Below are 16,092 nucleotides of genomic sequence, written 5' to 3'. Positions count from 1 at the left end.
CTGAAAATCTCAAGAAGATGGAGATGCATTCATCGTGGCTTTGGCAGCCCATGCATCTGATGATGTTTGGTTGGTTGACTTGGGTACATCTTTTCACATGACCTCTCATCGAAACTAGTTCTCAAGATATGAAGAGTTCGATGGTGGAAAGGTGTACTTGGGTGATGATTCTCACCTAAAGATAGTTGTACACGGAAGGGTCACTATCAAATTTCCTGATGGACGAGTAAAGGGAATCAATGGAGTTATGCACATTCCAGGTTTGGCACGAAACCTATTATCTGTAAGTATGCTGAACGATGTAGGTGTGCAAGTTGTTTTTTCTAAAGATGGATGTAAGATGATGAGAGGAGCTATGGTACTTGCTAAAGGTACTAGGAGAGGTACTTTGTTTCAGCTTGATGCACACATTTCTCAGTGTAATAGTTCTTCTGTTTCAAAGAAGAGAGCAGCTATCACTTCATCCCCACCATCTGAACAAGCAGTAAAGAAGATTGTGGTTAGTGGTTCTGATGGTAGTGCAACAAGTGTACCTAAGGGTGTAAACACTTTGCAAGGAAAGCTTCCTGCAGAAAAGAAAATGTTGTGGCATTTGAGATTCGGTCACATTCGTGAGAAGGGTCTCAGAACCCTAAAAAATAAAAATCTCATTGAGGGGTTAAATGATTGCAATCTCGAGTTTGACTTCTGTGAACACTGTGTCTACAGTAAACAAAATTGTGTTCAGTTTTACTCTAGTTCTCACAAATCTTTTGATGTTTTGGATCTTATTCATTCTGATGTATTTGGTCTGATAAAAGTTCCTTCAATCTCCAAGTTTGTATTTTTTGTATCTTTCATAGATGATTACATTAGAAGGACATAGATATATTTCCTTAAAAGTAGGACACAAGTCTTTAGTCGATTCAAGGAATTTAAAGCCCTTGTAGAGAATCAGACTAGTAAGAAGATTAAGTGTGTGAGAACTGACAATGGTGGTGAGTTTTGCTCAACAGAGTTTGAATAGTTCTGTAAAGAACAAGGTATCGAGAGGCATAAGACAACCCCGTATACCCCACAACAAAATGGAGTTGCAGAGAGAATGAATAGGACACTGATGGAGAAGGCTAGGAGTATGCTTAGTGGAGCTGGTTTAGAACAAAGGTTTTGGGCTGAAGCTGTGGCCACTGCTTGCTATCTGGTTAACAGATCTCCTACATCAGCCCTTATTATTAAGACACCCATGGAGGTGTGGTATGGTAAGAAGCCTTCAGTTAGACATCTTCGTGTTTTTGGTTGTGAAGCTTATGCACATGTTCCAATGGAGAAAAGATCTAAGTTGGAAAATAAAGCTGTTAAATGTATTTTCATTGGGTACAGTGCTGGTGTGAAAGGATACAAGCTTTGGGATCCTGTGACTAGTAAGGTGTTGTATAGTAGAAATGTTATTTTTGGAGAGCTAACATCTTCTCCTATTGTGCAACAACCAGATGAAAAAGAAAAGGAAGAAGATGTTGTTCAGTTGCCTCCTACCCCTGAGAAGACTGAACAAAGAGACCATGTTGGGTCTAATAATGAGGAGAGCTCTAGCAGCTCTTATAGTTTAGAAGAAGAGGAAGAACAACCTCAAACTCAGCCCTTGAGGAGATCCATGAGAGAAAGAAAGCAACCAGAAAGGTTTGGTTATTCTATGTTAGAATCCAGTTGTGCTTTTTCTTTGATTACTAACACTGATGAGCCTAGATCTGTGAAAGAGGCTTTGGGCATGGAAGATGCAGGTTCCTGGATTGAGGCTATGGATGATGAGATGGCTTCATTAGAGAAAAAAAAAACATGGGACCTTGTACCTTTTCCTAAAGGGAGAAAATCTATTGGCTGTAAATGGGTGTTCAAGAAGAAATTTTGTGCAGATGGCAGTGTTGAAAGGTACAAAGCTAGATTAGTTGCAAAGGGGTATTCACAGGTAGAGGGAATAGATTATGGTGAAATATTCTCTCCTATTGCAAATTTGACATCCATTAGATTTATGTTATCTCTTGCTACATCATATGATTTAGAGATAGAACAGATGGATGTGAAGACAGCTTTCCTTCATGGTGATTTGGAGGAAGAGATTTATATGTCACAGCCTGAGCACTACATTGTTAAAGGTAAAGAATCCTTAGTTTGCAGATTAAAGAAATCTCTATATGGTTTGAAGCAATCTCCTAGGATGTGGTACTGTTACCTTTCGCTCACCCGCCAAAGGTTTAAATTTTAAATGCTCGGCTCATCCAACGGCTAGTCACGAAAATATTATTTTTTATGCCAAGATCGAACTTTATGATGTATTTCGCAGCCTGCAGGATCTTCTCTGTCAGGTTTTAGCAAGATTGGCGGTTAGCACGATCTCGCCATCAAGAACTGCCCAAGAGTTAGCATCAGCGACATCGCGCCCAATTGACACGTGTCTGGTGGGTCCAACGAGCGAGCTACAACGAAGGGCGGGTCGGGAAAGTTTTTCAGCGCCGCCAGCGCTATGTCGCTATTGCACGCCGGCCAAAAAATCCCCATGGCGACATAGCGCCTGGCGGAGATGCTCACGTCGGTGGGCGACACGTTTCCACGGACCAAAAATTTTAAAACATGGCAAGGCGTCATGGCACCAACAAAAAACCAATGCATTTTTCGATGGCAACATAGCGCCCAATCAAAAAATCCACCGTGGTGAGGAAGGGTCAGGAAAATGGGTCCCGTCGGTACTCTACAACGCAATTTGCCAGCCCAGCGTCAAGATGGAAAATCAGATGTAGCCATGTATTCATCGGTGGGGTCAAGGCAATATAGACCCTCCAAGTTGGTTCTTTGTCAGACCAGGGAGGTGTCTCATTGGACCAATAAGGAGCGACCACGTTCCCCAAGTCAGAGTTCAGTCAGCATCACCAGTACATGGAAGGGTAAGATCTCCACCGTCGGATCAAGGCCGATCGACGGCAGGCGCCATCCCATTATAAAAGAGTTGCGCGGGTCTTATGTTAATGACATTGCGCCTGAAGGACAGGCATCCTTGTGGGTCCAGGGATGTCAGCGAGGACTAGTCAGACCGTTGATACGTGGCCAGTTCTTATTCATCGATAAGCTGAAAGGAATGATCTTCCTCCCACACCATCAGATCGATTCAGATCAATGGATGGCACCACCTCGCTATGGCAGAGATGCATGGGTTTTAACATGGTGACATAGCGACCATCCGCCACGTGTCGACAGGAATCAGGTATTACCAATAGGCATCAAGAGAATGAATCAAATGACGACACGCATTCAGCAGGCCCAGTAGTTTCGGGAGGAATGGCGAGTCTTCACGACCGTTAGATTAGAAGGGATCTATGACTGGCGCTATCTTGCTATCGAGAATAGCTCGGTAGATAACATCGGTGACTTGGCACCCTTGCACCACGTGTCCTGGCAGGATCGCATTTCATGCTGCCGGCACAGTTAGGTTCAGGGTGACCGATAGACCAATAAGTTGATGCCACGTTTCGACGGGCCCGACGAATCATAAAGGAGGGTGGGTCACGGGAGGTCAAGTTTTGCGACCATCAGATTAGAATGGATCGGCGGGAGGCGCCATCTCGCCATGGCAAAGTTGCAGGATTTTTAGTATAATGACATGGCACCCTTTCGCCACATGTCGGCAGGGCCAAGTCTCACCAAGATGCATCGCTAAGTGGTGCCAAGTGGAATGGGCCCGATCGCAGATCAAAAAGTTCATGGCAGGTCAGAAGTCTCACGACGGGCAGACTACGTCGTCGAAAAGGTGTACCAATGGCGGTTAGTGTTACGGTGAATCAAGAACAGCCACGTGTGCTGGATCAGAATGCAGACATGAGGTGGCACTAGATCTTCAACACGGCTAGTGCAGTCAGGGGTTGAATTTTGAGCCGTCAGATCTACGCAGATCAGCGGCGGGCACTATCTCGCCATGGAGAAATCGTGCGAATTTTATGATAGCAAGTTAGCGCCCATGTGCCGCGTGTCCTCGTGGGCCTAGATTTGGATGCGTAGTTAACATCACAGTTATGATTGACAGTTAAGTTGCCAAGTCAATGATACAGTCTGGTTGGGGCATCGTAGTCACAGTTTGGTACCACCACGGATAGAGATAACTATTGGGTGCTATGTCGCTATTAGGAACTTCAGGGCATGGTGCCCATAGCGACATAGTGCCCAATCAAAAATAAAGGTGTGGTCAGCGCGTGAAGAGGACTGCTAGGGTGGCAAAGGGGAGGAAAGTGATTGCCCCACGTGGCCCAGTCAGCATGTGGACCTGGTTGACCTTTTTGACCCTACTGTTTCGTGAACCAAAAAGGATAGAAATAATTTATTTATTTTTGCCGTGGATATGATTTCATAATCAATTGCCACCAACTTAGAGTGAATATCAAGTGCAGAGGGATACTCCATCTATCCAGTCGATCCATCTACCATGTCAGGGAATGTTGTGGCGCCATTTCTATCTTCTCCAGGCTCTTTCTCATAAAGATATGAGATTTCTTGGTATGCAAGCCAGGATTCAATCAGATCTTCGATTGGATTCTCAAGATGGGAAGTTAATGCTAGTAGGTGAGAAGTGATTGTGACACAAAAATCTTTAATTATGCCTGATCTATAAAGGCAATTTGGTGACTTGTTCTTGGGGACTCCTCCTGATTTTCTCTGCTACTGCTTGCAGACTTGCAGTGTAGAATCCCTGTGTCTCTGAGCTACATAGCATCCCATGTCATTCTCTTCAGTGGTCAATGTGTATGTGCTTCATTTTGCCTCTCATTGATGCATTATTGAGATTAGTGGTCCACATACTGTATCAATCTTGGCCTATTGGATAATATACAAGTGAAATCTTCTTTTCCTGGTGTCATTTAGTTGGTTTTTTGATCTGTATGTGATTATTGATTGATATAAATCTGGACGTGTATGACTTTTGTATGTTACCCTAGTTTTGTAGTGCATATATGGGCAGGAATGAGTCTGAACACTCTGTTTTGGTGCATCACCACCTTAGATTAGACTAGGTAGATTTGCTTTAACGCTCTCTTTCTCCCTTTCCCTTTTGAGAATAGATAGGTGCACCCTGACAGTAAGAGGAAGTCGGCCTTCTCTGGAGACTCAACCTCGTAGTTCAAGTCCCATAGCTTGGAGGTTGTTTCCATGTTTCACTAGGTTGTCCTCATGCATAGGCCTTGGACAAGGGTGCAAACCTAAGTGACAACAATTTTTGGCATGCCCGGTGGGACGATTATCAGAAGATTTTAGGTCTACTGGTATCAAGAAGAAAGAATTCTAGAGATAAATTCTGAAGAAGTAGTGCTAGCTTCAATCTTCGAGCCTTTAAGAGGCTGGTTCTTCAAATACTTGGCAACTCCGAACATCAAAAAGTCTGGTTCCAGACCAAGTTTGCAGTAATTCATGCCCAGGACTGAAACAAGGGCGTCTTCTAGAGGTAAATTTCAATATCAAGAGCTTTCTATTTCAAATCCTAGGAGAAGGACTAGAACTTCATTATCACTAGTTAGGGGTAGAATAACAGTTGATATACCTGTAAGATCTATCTCTATTCCCCCTACTATTCGAACTCAGCCTAGATTGCCATCAACACTCATCAATAGAACACTTGTTTATATGGCACAACCAAGAGTTCATCCTTTTGCCACCTTTAGTGGTGGAAGTCCTCTGTTGTTAGCCCAAAGACATGATATACTAGTGGCTGCACTAAAAAGCATACCTGATTTTACTGGTGAAACTTCTATTTCCCCCCTAGAGCATATCCAAGAGGTAGCGAATGTCTGCAATATTCATGGTATTACAGAAGATGATGTTGCCATCAGACTTCTAGCCTCATCTTTAAAAAGAAAAGCATTACAGTGGTATAGAGTCTTAGCTCATGGTTTCATAACTGATTGGGATGGACTAGGAGCAGGATTATGCAAACATTTTGAGGATAAGAGTGACCATTTGTCACTACTAAAGCAGTTGACTACAATAAAAAGAGCCCCCCATGAATGTATGACTGATTTTAATTACGGATTCCAAAAGACATGGGATAGAATACCTACTATAGTGAAGCCTACCCCTGGTAATGCCTTCTTGCATTACCTTAGAGCTTTAAACAGTGACATTGCCACCACAATCCAAACTATGGGAGGAGATACATTACCAAATGCTTATGAGACAGCTATAAAAGCTGAGAATATCCTAATACAAGGTGGGAAGTTGGCTCCAAGGCCTCCTATGTCTTTCTTTCCTGATGTTCCCAACCACCAACCAGCAATAGCCCCTCTTCCTACAATCTCTATGTCACAAGCCCTTACTCCAATTCCCCACATCCTCAAACGGAATAGATGAACTCAAGGAAATGCTCCAAGGTCTAGTGTTGAACACAGATAAAAGAGAGAAGACCCTAGATAAAAAATTACAAAAGCAGGGGAGGGAGTTGAAGGACCAAGGGAAGAGATTAGAGGATAGTTTTTCTCTAATACAAAAGATGAGTAACAATGTGGTGGCCTTAGAAAGGTAGCAAGCCCAAAGCGGTAAGCCTCCCCAATTGCAATATCAGGCTCCAAGTGGTGGTAGGCCTCCTAATCAATGGAATAGCTCTTTTGATTAGAATAGGCAGAATAGTCATGCTGCCACTTAAAGCTCAAATCAGAGGAGAGCTATAGTCCCTCAAAATAACTTGGCCCAAGACCAAGATTTTTGTCCTTCATGTAACTATTCTTATACCTACTGGCTATGTCAGAAAGTAGAATCTTATTTGGCCCTAACTATCAAGGACTCCATAGTAAAGCAATCACACAAGGAAGATCATCCCAAGGAGGCCTCATATGTTCAGAGGCAGGGTGATTGCTCTTTTATGAATCACCAAATGGAGGAGCATTGTAATGTAAACTAGGATTTCGTTGCTCATAACACAAGAAGCAAGAAGAGAGCTATGGAACATGCTGCTCCTCCTTCTCCTAAGCAGACCTCAACTTCAAGTGTTATACCTAACACACAGACAGCAAATGAGCAAACAAACACTTCACAACAGCAAATGCAAGGTCCAAGAGAGGAGAATGCAAGTGATCCCTATGTTGCTCCATCTCAACCTCTCATGAGTGTAGCTCCCAAAGTTTCTACCAAAATTCCTAACGCACCATTGAGTGTGGTAGAGAAAATGAAGAAGACCAATGTAAACATTTCCATGTGGGATGTTGTTGCTACCATACCAATGTAGAGGAAGATGCTGTAGCAAGAATTGGAAAGGATTGAACCCAAGGATCAGTCATCTACCATGGAGAATGCCACTAGTTTAGTACAACCAGCAGGAGATGTGGAGACAAATAAAAAGGTTAGACCTCCTCCATTTTATGTTTCTCTAATTATAGGGGGCAAGTTAGTCCATAATTGCATGATAGATTCAGGGGCTAGTAGCTCAGTAATGCCTAGGTGTGTTGCTGATGCTTTAGGGATGAAATATGAGCCCATTGTTAGGGATGTGTTACAACTAGATGGGAGTACTATCAAAATCATAGGCATCCTTAAAAGTGTGGAAATGGCCCTACATGCACGCCCTAGTTTTATTGTGATTCAAGACATATCTATTACTGAGGTTAAGCCCTATTTTGCCATCTGTCTTTCAAGAGACTTCACTGCTCAAATTGGTGGATTCATATCTGCTGATTGGTCTTATATGTCATTTAAGACCAGATATGGGGCCAATGCTTCAATAAGAGAAAAACCTCAAGCCCTTCATCACACTGAACCCTACACTCCCAACTTCATCAATATGAATTGCCCTATCCTAGAGATGGACGAAAATAAAATAGTGAACGAGCCTGTCACTTCCATAGCAGAGATTCCTGATTTCTTCTTAGATGAGTGGGCAAATACATGTCAGTTCGAGCCTATGTCAGAAACTCTTGAGACAGGCCTCAGTACATATTGCATAATAGAGAAAGAGGTTCACGTTCCTGACCTTGTTAGGACTAATGATGACATAAATGGAGTATGGAGTATGTACTTTGATGGCTCAAGGAATAGAAATGGATCAGGGGCTGGTGTTATGTTGATCTCTCCTGCACAAATAAGATACTACTTCTCTTTTAGGTTCCAATTCAGTTGTACCAATAATGTGGCCGAGTATGAATCCTTGATCCAAGGTCTCCTACTTGCCCAAAAGAGGGGAATTCAAGTCTTAAAAGTATATGGGGACAGTGAGTTGGTAGTGAACCAAGTGAGAAATCAGAATATCGCCAAAAATGGCCTGCTCAATTCTTATAAACACAGAGTCTGGGATTTGCTTGAGGGTTTCCAAGCATTTAATATTCAAAGCATTCCTAGGAAAGAAAATAAATATGCTGATAGACTTGCAGCAGTGGGTGCATCTTATGATGTGCCAAGGAATCTAGAGGAAGAAAAGAAACAACAAATAAGGGTGGTGGTAAGGCCTTCTGTTCCTAATAATAATACTCATTGGCAAGTGTTTGAGTCTGATGAGCAAATTGTGAGCTTCTTGCAGAATGAAGCAGAATTTTTAGAGAGAAACCAGTCAAGACTACAAGATCAATATGATGATCAGATCATTCATCTCAGTTCCAACAAGCTGCCCAAGGGTCTCATTACCTTGGAGAGTGTCTTTAATCCTAATGATCAGTCAAGGGATAAAGGAATGAATCTAGCTGCAGAAAAGGATGACCATGCCCCAGTTACTATTGCTAATGGAAAATCTCTTAACATGGGGAAGGTATGTTTTGAAGTTGAGCAAGAAAATTTCATTTATCTATGTCAAGAATTTAGTGATGTATTTGCTTAGACGTATGATGACTTAAAAGGTTTCGACCCTAGTTTGTTTCAACATACCATAGATTTGGTTGATAGAGTCAAACCAATAAGACAAAAGCAGAGGCCAGTGAATCCCAAGATTGAACCTTTGATGAGGAAAGAACTATCCAAGTTGATTGAAGCTAACATATTTTTTCCTATTAAACACTCATCATGGGTGGCTAACCTTGTCCCTGTGAGGAAGAAGAATGGAGAAATCAGATTGTGTGTGGACTTTAGGGATCTCAATAAAGCTTCCCTTAAGGATCACCATCCTCTTCCTTCTATGGGGCAAATTCTGTCCAAGGTCAGTGGGTCAAGGAGATTCTCTTTTCTTGACGGGTTTTCTGGTTATAACCAAGTGCTGGTTAAAGAGTCTGATAGATACAAGACAACATTTACTACTAAATGGGGCACCTATGCTTATTGCAAAATGCCATTTGGATTAACAAATGCAGGTGCCACATTCCAAAAGGCAATGGAGGTAGCTTTCAAAAGATTAATTGACAAGTTTGTCTTAGTATACCTTGATGATATAACTGTGTATTCCAAGAATGTGGAAGATCATCTTGATCATTTGAGACAGGTATTTCTAAGATGTAGAGAGTTTGTGGGTTTCTCTCAACCCAACAAAATGTGTCTTTGCTACAAACCAAGGAAAACTATTGGGACACATTGTATCTAAGGATGGATTGACCATTGATCCAGAAAGAACAAAAGCAATACTTTCCCTTCCTCTCCCTAAACACAAGAAAGGGCTGCAAAGTTTCCTTGGTAGGATAAATTTTGTAAGAAGGTTTATTCCTAATCTTGCTACCATGGTGAAACCCCTTACAGCCATGCTCAAGAAAGATATGGTCTTCTCATGGACCAAGGAGGGGAAGGAGAGTTTTGAAAAGATCAAGGTAGCCATAGCATCGGCCCCTACCCTCATGAACCCAGATTTTGAGAAAGATTTCATCCTCTACACTTTAGGTGGTGAGTCAAGTATTTCTGCTGTCTTGACTCAAACAAATGACAAGAATGAGGAGCAGCCCATAACCTTCTTTAGTGAAGGGCTCAAGGAATATGAAGATAAGTATAGCTTTGTTGAGAAGCAAGCCCTTGTAGTCATTAGAGCCTTGAAGAAATTTAGAGACCTCTTATCCCATAATAGGATCCATTTGTTGGTGCCCCATGCAAGTGTAAAAGACTTCCTGTTAAACAAAGATATCAGTGAGAAGAGAGCTGGATGGATCACTAGGGTAATGGAATATGATGTTGACATTTAGATTACCAAATTGGTAAGAGGGAGAGGATTATGCAAAGAACTGTTATCAAGTCAGGATTCAGATGAAGAAGCTGCTATGGTAATTACAGAGCAGCAGGGGGAAAGAAATGTTAGTGCCCCAAGGAGCTGGATGGATGACATGAGGAACTTTTTATCAGGGAATGGATACCCTCAGGGATTGGACAGAGCTAAAAGAAGACAATATAGACTACAATCCATTCCCTATGTTGTGATTGATGATATCTTATTCAGGAGGGATTTTAATGGGACCCTGTTGAGATGTGTTGAAGAGGATCAGGCTGAAAGGATGATTAAAGAACTCCATGATGGCCCTGATGGTGGCCACTTCTCTGCAAAAACAACTGCCATGAAGATCATGAGGGCTGGTTATTACTGGCCATCCTTGTTTCATGATTGTCATAGGTATGTGAGAAAATGTGAGAAGTGCACTTTCTTCTCAGGCAAACAGAGACTTGCAGCTCTTCCTCTTCATCCCATTCAGGTGGATCAACCCTTCACCTAGTGGGGGTTGGATTTCATAGGCCCCATTAATCCTCCATCTAGTGCAAGTCATAAATGGATCTTAGTTGCTACTGATTATTTCACTAGGTGGACAGAGGCAGTTTCCTTGAAGGATGCTACAGAGCCATCAGTTGTTGAATTCCTTGATGGAATTGTATCTAGCTTTGGAGCTCTTTCTACTATCATCTCAAATAATGCCAAATCTTTTGTTGGAACCCAGATTTGTGCATGGGCAATGAGTCACAATATCTATCTGAGCACATCATCAAATTACTACCTATAGGGTAATGGTTTGGCTGAATCCTCCAATAAGAATCTGATCAGAATCATAAAGAGAACGATAGAAGACAACCAGAGGGCCTGGCATAAGAAGCTAAGAATTGCTCTATGGGCTGATAGGATAACGCCCAAGAGATCTATTGGGAATTCACCTTTTGTGTTGGTATATGGTAGGGAGGCTAGACTTCCAATCTCATTGGAATTCCCATCCTTAGAGTTGGCTCATCAGCTGGAACTAATTGAAGATGATGCCATGTCAGTAAGAATGGTAGAACTAATTGAACTGGAAGAAAAGAGAAGCAAAGCTATGCAAACTCTAGAGATACATCAGCAGCAGATGAAGAGGAGCTTTGACAAAAAGGCAAGGGCCAGAATCTTCAGAGAAGGAGATTTGGTTCTCAAGTGGGATTCAGACAGAGCAAAACCAGGAAGACATTCCAAATTTTATCCACTATGGAGTGGCCCTTATCTGATCTTCAGTTGCAAACAGGCCAACGCGTTCCAGCTAAGCAGGCCAAATGGTGAAGTTCTGTCCATTCCAGTCAATGGGATCCATTTGAAGCCCTATTTCTGAAAGTTTGGGAAACCACGTACATAAGTAGTTTAGTTCTCTCTATTTGTTCCTATTTTCCAATAAGTGCGTGTGCACAGACTTTCTCCCTTGAGTTTCCAGTCCTTGAAATTTTGACAAGTCTCAGGTTGCTGAGGAGGTCCTATTTTTTGTTTCCAAGTCACAGAGCCAGAGTTCAAGGGTTTTTTAATGTTTTGATTTCCTCTTTTAGGGTTAGAGTTTCTTGCAGCTCTCCGTTTCGTACCTTCTAGGCCCTCTTTTCTGACTCCATGGCCCAATGGATCATTCTCAGGCACTGGTCATGCATTGAGCAGGCTCATGCCCCCTGTGAGTCGCCAAAATTGTTACCTTTCGCTCACCCGCCAAAGGTTTAAATTTTAAATGCTCGACTCGTCCAACGGCTAGCCACGGAAATATTATTTTTTATGCCAAGATTGGACCTTATGATGTATTTCACAGCCTGCAGGACCTTCTCCGTCAAGTTTCAGCAAGATCGACGATCGGCGCGATCTCGCCATCAAGAACTGCCCGAGAGTTAGCATTAGCGACATCGCGCCCAATTGACACGTGTCTGGTGGGTTCAGCGAGCGAGCTACAATGGAGGGCGGGTCGAGAAATTTTTTTGGCACCGCAGGCGCTATGTCGCTATCGCACATCGGCCAAAAAAATCCCCATGGTGACATAGCGCCCGGCGGAGATGCTCACGTCGGTGGGCAACATGTTTCCACGGACCAAAAATTTTAAAACACGGCAAGGCGTCATGGCACTAACAAAAAACCAATGCATTTTTTGATGGCAACATAGCGCCCAATCAAAAAATCCACCGTGGTGAGGAAGGGTCAGGCAAATGGGTCCCGTCGGTACTCTGCAACGCAATTTGCCAACCCGGCGTCAAGATGGAAAATCAGATGTAGCCATGTATTCATCGGTGGGGTCAAGGTGATACGGACCCTCCAAGTTGGTGCTTTGTCAGACCAGGGAGGTCTCTCATTAGACCAATAAGGAGTGACCACATTCCCCAAGTCAGAGTTCAGTCAATGTCACCAGTACATGGAAGGGTAAGATCTCCACTGTCGGATCAAGGCCGATCGACAGCAGGCGCCATCGCGCTATAAAAGAGTTGCGCGGGTCTTATGTTAACGACATTGTGCTTGAAGGACATGCATCCTTGTGGGTCCAGGGATGTCAGCAAGGACTAGTCAGACCATTGATACGTGGCCAGTTCTTATTCATCAATACGCTGAAAGGAATGATCTTCCTCGCGCACCGTCAGATCGATTTAGATCAACAGATGGCGCCACCTCACTATGGCAGAGATGCACAAGTTTTAACATGGAAACATAGCGACCATCCACCACGTGTCGGTGGGAATCAGGTCTTACCAATCAACATCAGGAGAACAAATCAAATGACGACACGCATTCAGCAGGCCCAGTAGTTTCGAGAGGAATGGCGAGTCTTCATGACCATCAGATTAGAAGGGATCTACGACTGGCATTGTCTTACTATCGAGAACAGCTCGGTAGATAACATCAGTGACTTGGCACCCTTGCGCCACGTGTCCTAGCAGGACCGCATTTCATGGTACTGGTGCAGTTAGGTTCAGGGTGACTGATAGACCAATAAGCTGACGCCATGTTTCGGCGAGCCCGGTGAATCATAAAGGAGGGAGGGTCGCGGGAGGTCAGGTTTCAAGACCGTCAGATTAGAATGGATCGGCGGCAGGCGCCATCTCGCCATGGCGAAGTTGTAGGATTTTTAGTATAACGACATGGCACCCTTTCGCCACGTGTCAGTAGGGCCAAGTCTCGCCAGGATGCATCGCTAAGTGGTGCCAAGTGGAATGGGCCCGGTCACAGATTAAAAAGTTCAAGGCAGGTCGGAAGTCTCATGACGGGTAGACTGCATTGTCGAAAAGGTGTACCGACGGTGGTTAGTGTTACGGTGAATTAGGAACAGCCACGTGTGCTGGATCAGAATGCAAACATGAGGTGGCACTAGATCTTCAACACGGCTAGCGCAGTTAGGGGTTGAATTTTGAGCCGTCAGATCTGCGAAGATCAGCGGTGGGCACTATCTCACCATGGAGAAACCGTGCGAATTTTATGATAGCGAGTTAGCGCCTGTGTGCCGCATGTCCTCATGGGCCTGGATTTGGATGCGCAGTTAACATCACAGTTACAATTGATAGTTAAGTTGCCAAGTCAATGATACACTCTGGTTGGGGCATCGCAGTCACAGTTTGGTACCACCACGGATAGAGATAACTGTTGGGTGCTATGTCACTATTAGGAACTTCAGGGCATGGCGCCCATAGTGACATAGCGACCAGTCAAACATAAAGGTGTGGTTAGCGCATGAAGAGGACTGCCAAGGTGGCAAAGGGGAGGAAAGTGATTGCCCCACGTGGCCCAGTCAGCATGCGAACCTAGTTGACCTTTTTGACCCTACTGTTTTGTGAACCAAAAAGGATAGAAATCATTTATTTATTTTTGTCGTGGATCTGATTTCATAATCAATTGCCACCAACTCAAAGTGAATATCAGGTGCAGAGGGACACTCCATCTATCCAGTCGATCCATCTACCATGTCAGGGAATGTTGTGGCGTTGTTTCTATCTTCTCTAGGCTCTTTCTCAGAAAGATATGAGATTTCTTGGTATGCAAGCCAGGATTCAATCAGATCTTTGATTGGATTCTCAAGATGGAAAGTTAATGCCAGTAGGTAAGAAGTGAGTGTGACACAGAAATCTTTAATTATGCCTGATCTATAAAGGCAATTTGGTGACTTGTTCTTGGGGACTCTTCCTGATTTTCTCTGCTACTGCTTGCAGACTTGTAGTGTAGAATCCTTGTGTCTCTGAGCTACATAGCATCTTGTGTCATTCTCTTCAGTGGTCAATGTGTATGTGCTTCATTTTGCCTCTCATTGATGCATTATTGAGATTAGTGGTCCACATACTATATCTATCTTGGCCTATTGGATAATATACAAGTGAAATCTTCTTTTCTTGGTGTCATTCAGTTGGTTTTCTGATCTGTATGTGATTATTGATCGATATAAATTTGGACGTGTATGACTTTTGTATGTTACCCTAGTTTTGTAGTGCATATATGGGCAGGAATGAGTCTGAACACTCTGTTTTGGTGCATCACCACCTTAGATTAGACTAGGTAGATTTTCTTTAACGCTCTCTTTCTCCCTTTCCCTTTTGAGAATAGATAGGTGCACCCTGACAGTAAGAAGAAGCCGGCCTTCTTCGGAGACTCAACCTCGTAGTTCAAGTCCCACAGCTTGGAGGTTGTTTCCATTTTTCACTAGGTTGTCCTCACGCATAGGCCTTGGACAAGGGTGCAAACCTAAGTGACAACAGGTACCTTAAGTTTGATGCCTTTATGTTGTCAATTGGATTTGTAAGATCGAAATCAGATCATTGTGTTTATTTCAGAGTTGAAAATGATCGCCTTCTTATTGTTGCATTACATGTTGATGATATGTTGCTATTTGGGAAGGGTAAGGGTATGATTTCTAATTTTAAATCTCAGTTGGTAGCACAGTTTGAGATGAAAGATCTTGGGGTAGCTAGGTACATCTTTGGTATGGAAATCAGTAGAGATAGGTCTAACAGAAAACTTTGGTTGAGTTAGAGTAAGTATGTGAAGTCTGTGTTGGACAGGTTTAGCATGGCAGATTGTAGACCACTATGTGTTCCTATTCCTGTGGGAACAAAGTTATCTGTAGATGATTGTCCAAAATCTCCTAGTGAGGTGGAGGACATGAGTAGAGTACCTTATGCTAGTGTAGTTGGCAGTCTTATGTATGCTATGGTCTGTACTAGACCAGACATTGCCCAAGCAGTGGGAGTCTTGAGTCAATGTATGGCTAACCCTGGACGGATACATTGGGATGCAGTTAAGAGAGTATTTAGATATTTGAGGGGTACATCAGATTACTCCATATGTTATCATGGTAACTCTTATGGATCTCCGCATTCAGTTTGTATTCATGGGTTTGTGGATTCAGATTGGGCAGGTGATATTGACCGCAAGAGATCCACCAATGCTTTTGTGTTCACTATGTTTGGTGGTGCCATCAGTTGGATGAGCAAGCAACAACCTGTGGTTGCTTTGTCGACTACAGAAGTTGAGTACATGGCTGCTACTCATGCTTGTAAGGAAGCCATTTGGCTTAAGAGATTGTGTTCTAATGTTGGTGTTGATGCAAAATAGATTACTATTTGGTGTGACAGTTAGAGTGCTATTTGCCTTGCAAAGAATCCAACTTTCCATGCCAGAAAAAAGCACATTGATGTGCAGTATCAGTTTGTGAGAGATATGGTGGAAGATGGAAACGTAAATTTGGAAAAGGTAGATACAGTGAAGAATGTTGCAGATGCATTAACAAAACCAGTGGGTACTGGGAAGTTCAGATGGTGTTCAGAGTATATGGGCCTTTCGGCCTATAGTGGTTAGTTCTTGTTATGTTATTGTTGCTCTTGCAAGGTGTTCGAGAAGTGGGAGAATGTTAGGAATAAGGTGTCTCAACCTTGTATAATTCCTATTCTTATTATTTGTATTGTAAATTGTATTTCTTGCAAATAATGTTGATGTGTCAACATCTTGAATTGTGTGTA

Source organism: Cupressus sempervirens, chromosome 3, assembly GCF_028749045.1.
Source record: "Cupressus sempervirens isolate cs-2001-9-10 chromosome 3, ASM2874904v1, whole genome shotgun sequence".
Classification (NCBI taxonomy): domain Eukaryota; kingdom Viridiplantae; phylum Streptophyta; class Pinopsida; order Cupressales; family Cupressaceae; genus Cupressus; species Cupressus sempervirens.
Note: the sequence above shows the minus strand (reverse complement) of the source record.